This window comes from Arachis ipaensis, chromosome B02 (assembly GCF_000816755.2).
Source record: "Arachis ipaensis cultivar K30076 chromosome B02, Araip1.1, whole genome shotgun sequence".
Taxonomy (NCBI): domain Eukaryota; kingdom Viridiplantae; phylum Streptophyta; class Magnoliopsida; order Fabales; family Fabaceae; genus Arachis; species Arachis ipaensis.
In genome coordinates, this window is record NC_029786.2 from 56,058,840 (window position 1) to 56,068,845 (window position 10,006).

Sequence of the window (10,006 nt, forward strand, 5' to 3'; positions counted from 1 at the left end):
TCAAATTTAATCTTTTAAAAATTATTTTAAAAATATTATTTAATTATCAATTTGCTGATTGATTTTTAATCAAGTACTCTAATTTAAAATTTCAATATTTAAATTAAATCATATAAAATTTTTATTAGTTTTTAATTATTAAAATTTTTAAATTTTAAATATATGAAATACCCAAAATTATAAAAATCTTAATTAATTTATATTCATATAATCAAAATTTGAGTTAGTTATAAAAATATTCTTGAATAGTAATTAGAGTTAGGGTTAGGGTTAGGATTAAAGTAGTGTAAAAATTTTAATAAAATTAGAAGGTAGAATAGTAATTAAAAATCAACCATAATTTACTTAAATTATTTTAAAAATACAATATTTATTTGTCAACTTACTAATTAGTTTTAAGTATTAAATATTTTTTAATTTAAAATTAATAGTATTCAACTTAACTTTTTTTATAAAATTAGATTTAAAATTTTAATATTTAAAGTAAAACCTCTAAATTTTTATTAGTTTTTAATTATTAAAATTTTTAAATTTTAAATATATAAGATATTTAAAATTATGAAAAATATATAAAAATCTTAATTAATTTAAACTCAAATTATCAAAACTTAATTTAGTTAAAAAATTCACTCTCAAAATTGTAACCATAAACCCCTTTTAGGTCACTTTCAAAGCCGTGATCGTAGACCCTTTTAGGTCACTCTCCAAAAACGTGGCCATAGACCCCTTTAGGTCATCCCCTAAAACTGTGACCATAAACCTTTTTAGGTTGCCCTTTTGAAAAACCATGACCATTGACCCTTTTAGGTCATCTCTCAAAACTGTGACCATATATACCTTTAAGTCACCCCCAAAACTGTGACCATATACCCCTTTAGGTCACCTCCTAAAACCATGACCGTAAACCATTTTAGATCACCTCCCAAAACCGTCACCATAGACCCTTTTAGGTCACCCTTTCGAAAAATAATGACTATAGACCTTTTTAGGTTACCCCCCAAAACTGTGACCAAAGATCCCTTTAGGTCACCCCCAAAACCGTGTTTATAGACCTTTTTAGGTCATCCTTTCGAAAAACCGTGACCATAGACCCTTTTAGGTCGCCCCCCAAAATCGTGACCAAAGACCCCTTTAGGCCACTCTCCAAAATCGTGACCATAGACCCTTGTTGGTCACCCCCAAAATCGTAATCATAGACCCCTTTAGGTCACCTCCAAAACCATGACCATAGACCCTTTTAAGTCACCTTTTTTTGAAAAACCATGACCATAGACCCTTTTTGGTCACTGTAAAAAACTGTGACCATAGACCCCTTTAAGTCACCCCTAAAACCGTGACCATAGATTCTTTTAGGTCACCCCCAAAATCATGACCATAAACGCTCTTTAGGTCACCCCCAAAACCGTGATCATAGACCCTTTTAGGTTACCTTTTTTCGAAAAACTGTGACTATAGACCCTTTTTGGTCACTGTAAAAAACCGTGACTATAAACCCCTTTAAGTCACCCCAAAAACTGTGACCATATACCCCTTTAGGTCACCCCACAAAACCGTGACCATAGACCCTTTTAGGTCACCCTCTTTTAAAAATCGTGACCATAAGTACTCTATGGTCACCCTTTTTCCAAATATCGTGACCATAGCTTTTTTTTTTTGTCAAGGTAAAAAACCGTGGCCATAGAGGGTCTATGATCATAGTTTTTTACCGTGACAAAAAAAATCGTGGCCATAGACCCAAATGTTGTAAAGTTTAGAAATTTAAAAACTCACTGATTCAGAACGACATATTTCCCAGCAAAAATATGTTAAGGGTCTTTTACAAAGAGCTGGCATGTTAAATTCCAAACCTATGTTTACCTCTATGCTCTATATTTTGAAATTGATTGTTGCAGGTTTTGATGAGTTTGAAGATTTCATTTTCTATAGATCTGCTATGGGTGGTTTATAGTTGGTGCACGAAATTGTGAATTACACTTTTCACAACTCCGGTGCCACTAACCAGCAAGTGCACTGGGTCGTCCAAGTAATACCTTACGTGAGTAAGGGTCGATCCCACGGAGATTGCCGGCTTGAAGCAAGCTATGGTTATCTTGTAATTCTTAGTTAAGAGATCAATGATAATTCTTAATTTCAATAGTAAAAAGTAAAAGAGCATAAAAAAATACTTGTTATGCAGTAATTGAGAACATATTGAGGTTTTGGAGATGCTTTGTCTTCTGAGTCTCTGCTTTCCTCCTATCTTCTTCTTCACGCATGCAAGGCTCCTTCCATGGCAAGCTGTATGTTGGTGGATCACCGTTGTCAATGGCTACCATCTATCCTCTCAGTGAAAAAGGTCCATGTACATGGCTAATCATCTGTCGGTTCTCACTTGTGTTGGAATAAGATCCATTGATCCTTTTGCGTCTGTCACTACGCCCAATACTTGTGAGTTTGAAGCTCGTCACAGTCATCCCTTCCTGGATCCTACTCAGAATACCACAGACAAGGTTTAGACGTTCCGGATCTCAGGAATGCTGCCAATTGATTCTAGCTTTTACCACGAAGACTCTGGATTTATGGATTTGAACACTCTGTTGTCAGGAGAGGCAATCAAACTCCTGAACCAGGAACCCAAGAGATATACACTAAAGCTATTACAGATAGAACATAAGTGGTTGTCAGGCACGCATTCATAGGTTGAGAATGATGATGAGTGTCACGGATCATCACATTCTTCATGGTTAAGTACGAGTGAATATCTTAGAACAGAAACAAGCGTATTGAATAGAAAATAGAAGTAATTGCATTAACTCATCGAGACACAGCAGAGCTCCTCACCCCCAATCATGGAGTTTAGAGACTCATGCCGTAGAAGATACAAAATTCAGATGTGAAATGTCATGAGATGCAAAATAAATCTCTAAAAGTAGTTTTTATACTAAGCTAGTGACCTAGGTTTACAGAAAATGAGTAGACTAAGATAGATAGTGCAGAAATCCACTTCCGAAGCCCACTTAGTGTGTGCTTGGACTGAGCATTAAAGCTTCCATGTGTAGAGACTTTTCTTGAAGTTAAACGCCAAGTTGATGCCTATTTCTGGCGTTTAACTCCAATTTTTATGCCAGTTCTGGCGTTTAATGCCAGAATAGGGTAAAGACTTGGCGTTAAACGCCAATTTACGTCATCAAAACTTGAGCAAAGTATGGACTATTATATATTGCTGAAAATCCCTGGATGTCTACTTTCCAACGCAATTGAGAGCGTGCCAATTGGGTTTTTGTAGCTCCAGAAAATCCATTTTGAGTGCAGAGAGGTCCGAATTCAACAGCATCTGCATTCCTTTTTCAGCCTCTGAATCAGATTATTGCTCAGGTCCCTCAATTTCAACCAGAAAATACCTGAAATCACAGAAAAACACAAAAAATCATAGTAAAGTCCAGAAATATAAATTTTGCATAAAAAAATAATAAAAACATAGTAACAACTAACTAAATTATACTAAAAACTACCTAAAAACAATGCCAAAAAGCATATAAATTATCCGCTCATCACAACACCAAACTTAAATTGTTGCTTGTCCCCAAGCAACTGAAAATCAAATAGGATAAAAAGAAGGGAGTATACTATAAATTCTAAAATATCAATGAAACTTAGCTCCAATTAGTAAACGGGACTACACTACAAGAAAATGGAACATTTGTAACAAAAAATGTGTATCAAATTTAAAATTGTTACAAAAAACCATTTTTTTGTATTAATAATTGTTGATTGTTATAAAAAAAATTATGTTTTGTAACAACATTACAAGTTGTTACAAAACATCCAGATATTTTGTAACAATCCATTTTATTTTGTTACAAATGATGGTAGTTTTTGTAACGCGCTGGTGTGTTGTTACAAAATATTGTAATATTTTGTAACAAAAAATAAAGTAGTTGCAAAAATTCGTAGTATTTTGTAACAAAATAGTTTTTTGTTTCAAAAAATGCAAATGTTTTGTAACAAAATATCTTTTTGTCTGAAAAACTCAAATTATTTTGTAACAAAAAATTAATTTGTCACCAAATTTAACATTGTTTGTAACAAATTTTTTTGTGTCACAAAATATATGTATAATTTATAATTTTTTTTTTTCAAAATGTTAAAAACTTTAAGAATTAAAAAAATTGTCTATATATTTTTTTAAAATAATTTTATTTTGTTTCAGAAATAAAAAATTTTTTTTATATAATTCTTTTAAAATATATTGTATATATTATTTTTTACATATTCATTAATTTTTAAATGATGTAAATATTAATTTATATGCCTTTAGAAAATTAGTATATAATTTTTAATAATCAGAATTTTAAGATAACTTAAAACTAATTTGTGAAATTTAAAATTTTTTTATTAATTTATAAATATAAATAACAATAATTAAAAATATTCCAAAAAAATTTAAAAAACTAAATGCACTGTAAAAACGCAAGGGCTAATAGCTAGTGAATGTAAAATGGTAAAAAAAATCCTAAGGTTCCCCCATTCCCCCACCTCACTCGAAGCCTCACACTCAGTCACTCTCAACCATCGCGCCGTCTACAAACCCTACTGCGAGGGAAAATGGAGCTGCTGCCGAAGGAAGAGTCACCAACGTAGCCCCTGGGAGACGTCTCCGGCGGCGTCGTGGTCCTCTAGTCGCTCCTCGAATCTGCGTCGTCTGCGCCACTGCTCACCTCCGTTTGTGTCATCCTGGCCGTCTTGCCTCCGCTGCCTTCCGCCTTGTCTGCCTCCGCGTCGTGCCTCTTCTGTATCTGCTACCTCTGTTTCTGTGGTCATCTTGTTAGGTGAGTCCTCTGCTGGCTGTGCTCTGTTCGTGCCGAAGCTCTGTTCGTGCCGAAGCTCTGCTCGTGCGGTCACCTCTCCTCACCGGTAGCCTGCGTCTTCGACGGTGGAACGGCCCCAACCGTCGCTGAGTGCTGAGTTTGGTTCTGCTTCTGACATTCTGCAGTGTAGAGGTGAGTTTATTTTCTAATATGTAGTTATTCTATATTAATTTTGTGGACTTCATTCTTGCTGTTTTATTGTAGGTTTAGAAGAGAAAAATTGATGCTAATTCCTAACTGTATCTGTATGTAAAACTAACTGATTCAATATGTTGTTCTGTTTGTTCTTTTTCCTTTCTTGAGGCTTATATACTAAAGTTGGAAAAATTGAGTTAGATAATAAAGCAGAAGAAATTTTTATTAGCACTAAAAAGTTTGTCTCCTAGCTTGATAGTGAAATGACGAAGATTTAATAAAAGGGTCTTCTTTTGGTGTTGTGTAGCAGTCTTTAATTTCTTCTGGTTCAGCCGTGGTTCATTGATCTGCTGCCGGTCTGCTCCGATCGTCTCCTCTGCTGAAGGTAAGTGCAGTTTAATTTAGTATTGAACCTTGATTCTGCTGATATTGTGACTGAAAATATTAGTTTTATATCTGTTTGACTATATTAGTGTTATTAGCTTTTGCTTTCTTTTTAGTGATTTCGATTCTGTTTTTTTTATACTATTGTGTTTGTGAATTAAGTAAAGTAGGTAACTACGTGATCCTTAGTAACATAGAAATATTGATTAAATTTTGTTATTAATTTTGTGTATTTTACATTGCATTAATTTAGGATAGTTTATTCTGCTCTGCTCATCCGGCGTTGTCCTTTGCTTCTGCTGGTCTGATTCGGCTGTCCTTCTTCTCCTGCTAGTCTGGTCTGGTTCGATTACGTTTCTGCTAAAGGTAACTTCAGTTTATTGGAGTATTGTTAAATATGCTGTTAGTTGATAATCTTAGCTGAAATATTGAACCTTGATTCTGTTGATATTGTGGTTGAAAATATTGTTAGTTGCTTATGCTGATGTTGTTGTGGTTGAAAGTATTGGTGTGTAACCTGCTTGATTCTATTTTTTGCATTTTTTTTGGTGATTTTGAAAGTGATAGTCGCTGTGATGCTATGTTATGTCATGCTGCTCTCTTTTTTTCACTCTTTACATCCTTCTATCCATTCTCGTCTCCTACAGAAATTAGTCCAATGGTCAATTTCCAGAAATATTGGGTTAATTTTGATAGGCGTACTCCTGAGTTTAGGAAGTGCCTCGATGAATTATTTTTGGATATTGCCTTCTCTCAACCCGATGTGAAAAATCAAATACGTTGTCCTTGTCCCAAATACAACAATTTTTTGTTCAAATTTAGAAATGAAGTTCATCATCATGTGCGCCAATGGGGGATAGTGACCTCTTATAAACCATGGGTGCATCATGGTGAGATACTTCAAGATACATCCACTATAGATGTGTCTGATCTAAATGAAATTGATTGTGAAAGGGAGAATGATTCTGCCACTTATGAGATGTTGTATAACATCTTTAGAGGAGAAACACTAGGGGAGACGCCGAGAGATTTCGCTACCAACGTAGATGACAATATAGAAGAAGAACCTCATCAGGGGGAAAAGAGGTTCCAGAGGCTAATGAGGGATTATGAGCAAAGCCTGTATCCGGACAGTGGGATATCAAGGTTATCTTTCATTGTCAAGTTGTTTCTAATGAAATGTCGCTATGGATAGAGCAACAATTTAGTTGATGCTTTGTTGCTCTTTCTAAAAAGCATATTTCTGAAGAAAAATTCTTGTCCAACTTCATTTTATGATGCTCGAAAAGTGATTCGAGATTTGGGATTAGATTACAAGAAGATAGATGCTTGTGTGAATGATTGCATTTTGTTTCGGGGGCAAGCTGCTGATCTTGATGAATGTCCAAAGTGTAAGGATGGGTGAAGGGGAAGGGGAATGAAAAGGATAACCTTCGGAAGAAGGTACCCCAGAAGATACTTAGATACTTTCCATTAAAACCTAGGCTACAAAGGATCTTCATGTGTGAAGAAACAGCTCTAGCAATAAGGTGGCATAAAGAGAAACGACTTGATGATGGAGTCCTAAAACACCCGGCAGATTCGATGGCATGGAAGACATTTAATGAGGAGCACGAATGGTTTACACGTGATGCTAGAAATATCAGGCTTGGAGTTGCTAGTGATGGATTCAATCCGTTCGGCAATATGAACATTTCCTATAGTACTTAGCCAGTTGTTCTCATTCCATATAACTATCCTCCTTGGATGGTTTTGAAACATTCAAATTGGATGTTATCTCTACTTATTCCAGGCCCTAAATACCCTGGAAATTCTATTGATGTATACTTAGAACCGTTAATTGAAGAGTTGAAAGAATTGTGGGAAGAGGGTGTTGAAACATTTGATGTGGTTTAGAAACGGAACTTTAAGTTGTCTGTTGTAGTTTTATGGACAATAAATAATTATCCATCCTATGCCATGTTATCCTGTTGGAGCACTAAAAGTGCACTAGCATGTGCGTGTTTCCACAGAGAAACTAGTTCTAAGAGGCTGAAACATGGACACAAGCATTGCTATATGGGTCATCGCCGCTATTTTCCGCATGATCATCCATGGCGAAGAAATAAGAGTTCTTTCGACAATACCAGGGAACTTGGCGAAGCACCTAAGCCACTTTCTAGTTATGATGTCCTGGAAGAATTCAAGACTTTTGAACAAACGGAGTTTGGGAACAATACTAAAAAGAGAAAGAAGTCTGAGCATGACAAGGTGGCTGAAAATTGGAAAAAGAAAAGCATTTTTTTTTAGTTGCCTTATTGGAAGACATTATTGTTACGTCCTAATTTAGATGTAATACATATAGAGAAAGACGTCTTCGATAATATACTGGGTACACTGTTAAATTTAGATAGAAAGACAAAGGATAATCTTAATGCACGACTTGATCTTCAACTTATGGGTATCAAGAGAGACTTTCATCCTCGTAGAGTGGGCAACAAGTTTGTGATGCCGATAGTCAAATATACTTTGTCAAAGACTAGGAAGGAGAATGAAAGGCAACTTGTTTGTTAGTTCTTGAAAGAACTCAAGTTGCCTGATTCGTATTCATCAAATATTGGAAGGTGTGTGCACATTGAAGATTGCAAAATTTATGGCTTGAAGAGCCATGATTGCCATGTCCTAATAGAACGGCTGCTACCACTTGCAATTTGTGAGCTTTTGCCCAAAGAAGTTTGTGAACCGTTGATACATCTAAGTATTTTCTTTGGAGAGCTTTGTTCGAAGGAATTGAAGGTGGACGTTCTAGACAAACTTGAAACCCAGATTGCAATAACACTTTGTAAATTAGAGACAGTTTTTCCTCCGGCTTTTTTTGATGTGATGGTTTACCTAACTGTTCATCTTGCCCATGAAGCTAAGTTAGCCAGACCAGTTCAATATCGCTGGATGTACTCTGTTGAGAGGTTAGCCCTTTAGAATTGACAACAACTTAGAATCTGCCTTATAGTATTCTATATGTAGGTTTCTAACATTCCTTAAAAATTCAATTTTAGATATTTGCGCACACTAAAGAGTTATGTCGGAAACAAAGCACATCCTGAGGGGTCAATATCTGAGGGTTATATCTCTGAAGAAGCAATGACCCTTGTGGGGAGATATTTAGATGAAAATTCTAAGATTTCTGACCCTGGCAAGAATGAACCTATGCGAGGCATAGCTGTGTTCAAAGTACTTGGCCAGTTTAGTTGTAAAAGGGCATACAAGGAACTTAGTATCTTAGAGCATAGAGAAGCTCAATTCTATGTGCTGAAGAATTGTGAAGAAGTTCAACCATGGGTTGATGAACATATGGCAGTTTTAACAAGAGAAAATCCAAGAAATCTGCAGAAAAGGCACAAGGATCAATTTGTGAAATGGTTTGAAAGAAAGGTAAATAAGTAAACTTTGATAATTGTAGAATTGAAGAGTCTCTTGGTAGTATTTAGTTTTAATTACTATTCATTAATGTAGATTTCAGATCTACACAAAGTAGGGAGTGCACAGGTGAATAATCAACTGCTTTCTCTAGCAAGAGGTCCTGATCATCGTGCACATTTCTACAACACATGTGCTATCAACGGTTTTACATTTCGTAGCAAAAACCATGAAGCATCTTTGAAGACTCAAAATAGTGGATTAGTTGTGAAGGTAGATGAATTGACTGGGGGTGTGGATTATTATGGCGTGTTGACTGATATTATTGAGTTAGATTATGTCGGAAAACATAAAGTGATCTTATTTAAGTGTGAGTGGTTTGATGTTCCTCCAATAGGACGAAATCAAAGTAGGGAATATTGTAAAGATGAATATGGATTCATAAATGTGGATGTCACATATGTTAGATATAAGGATGAGCCTTTCATTTTAGCATGTCAAGCTGAGCAAGTATACTATGTAAAGGCAATTAAAAGGCCTAATTGGTGTACTGTGGTCCGAGTAAAGCCTCGTAATACATATGATGTGCCTGAACAAGATATCATGCAAGAAGAGGCATACCAACAAGCTGAAATAGGAAGCTTTAATCAAGTACCATCTTCGGGTGATATCAATTTGTTGATAGAATTGGGTAGAGGTGACATAGAGGGATCAAGTGTGGACGTGCCTATGTCTATGGAAGAAGAAGAAGAAGAAGAAGAAGAAGAAGAAGAAGATTCAAATGATAGTGATTGACTTCTTAGTATTTTTATTTTGGGGATTACAAGATATTTGCAATTGCTAAATTATCCATTTTTTGTATAGGATGGTGATTGACTTTAAAGTAGTTAAACTTTAGGAATTCACATCATATTTGCAATTGCTAAGTTATTCACTCTTTGTTCCATTTGTTTAACTTTTTTGAAAAGTATAATATATTTTGAATCATGTCCAACTTTTATTGATGTGGTTTCCTTTGTATAATTGTATATTAAATGATGTAGATATTTTATTATTTCATTTCTTTAATTTTATCTCTGTTAACTTCATTGTAGATTGCGTAACATAATGGCTACACGGAGATTGACAAGGGCTGCTGCATCTACTTATACACCACGAGCACCTGCCACGGCCCCTGCAGCGCGTGCCCCTGCCCCCGCCCCAGCCCCGGCAGCCCCTGCAGCACCTATCCCAGCTCCTGCAGC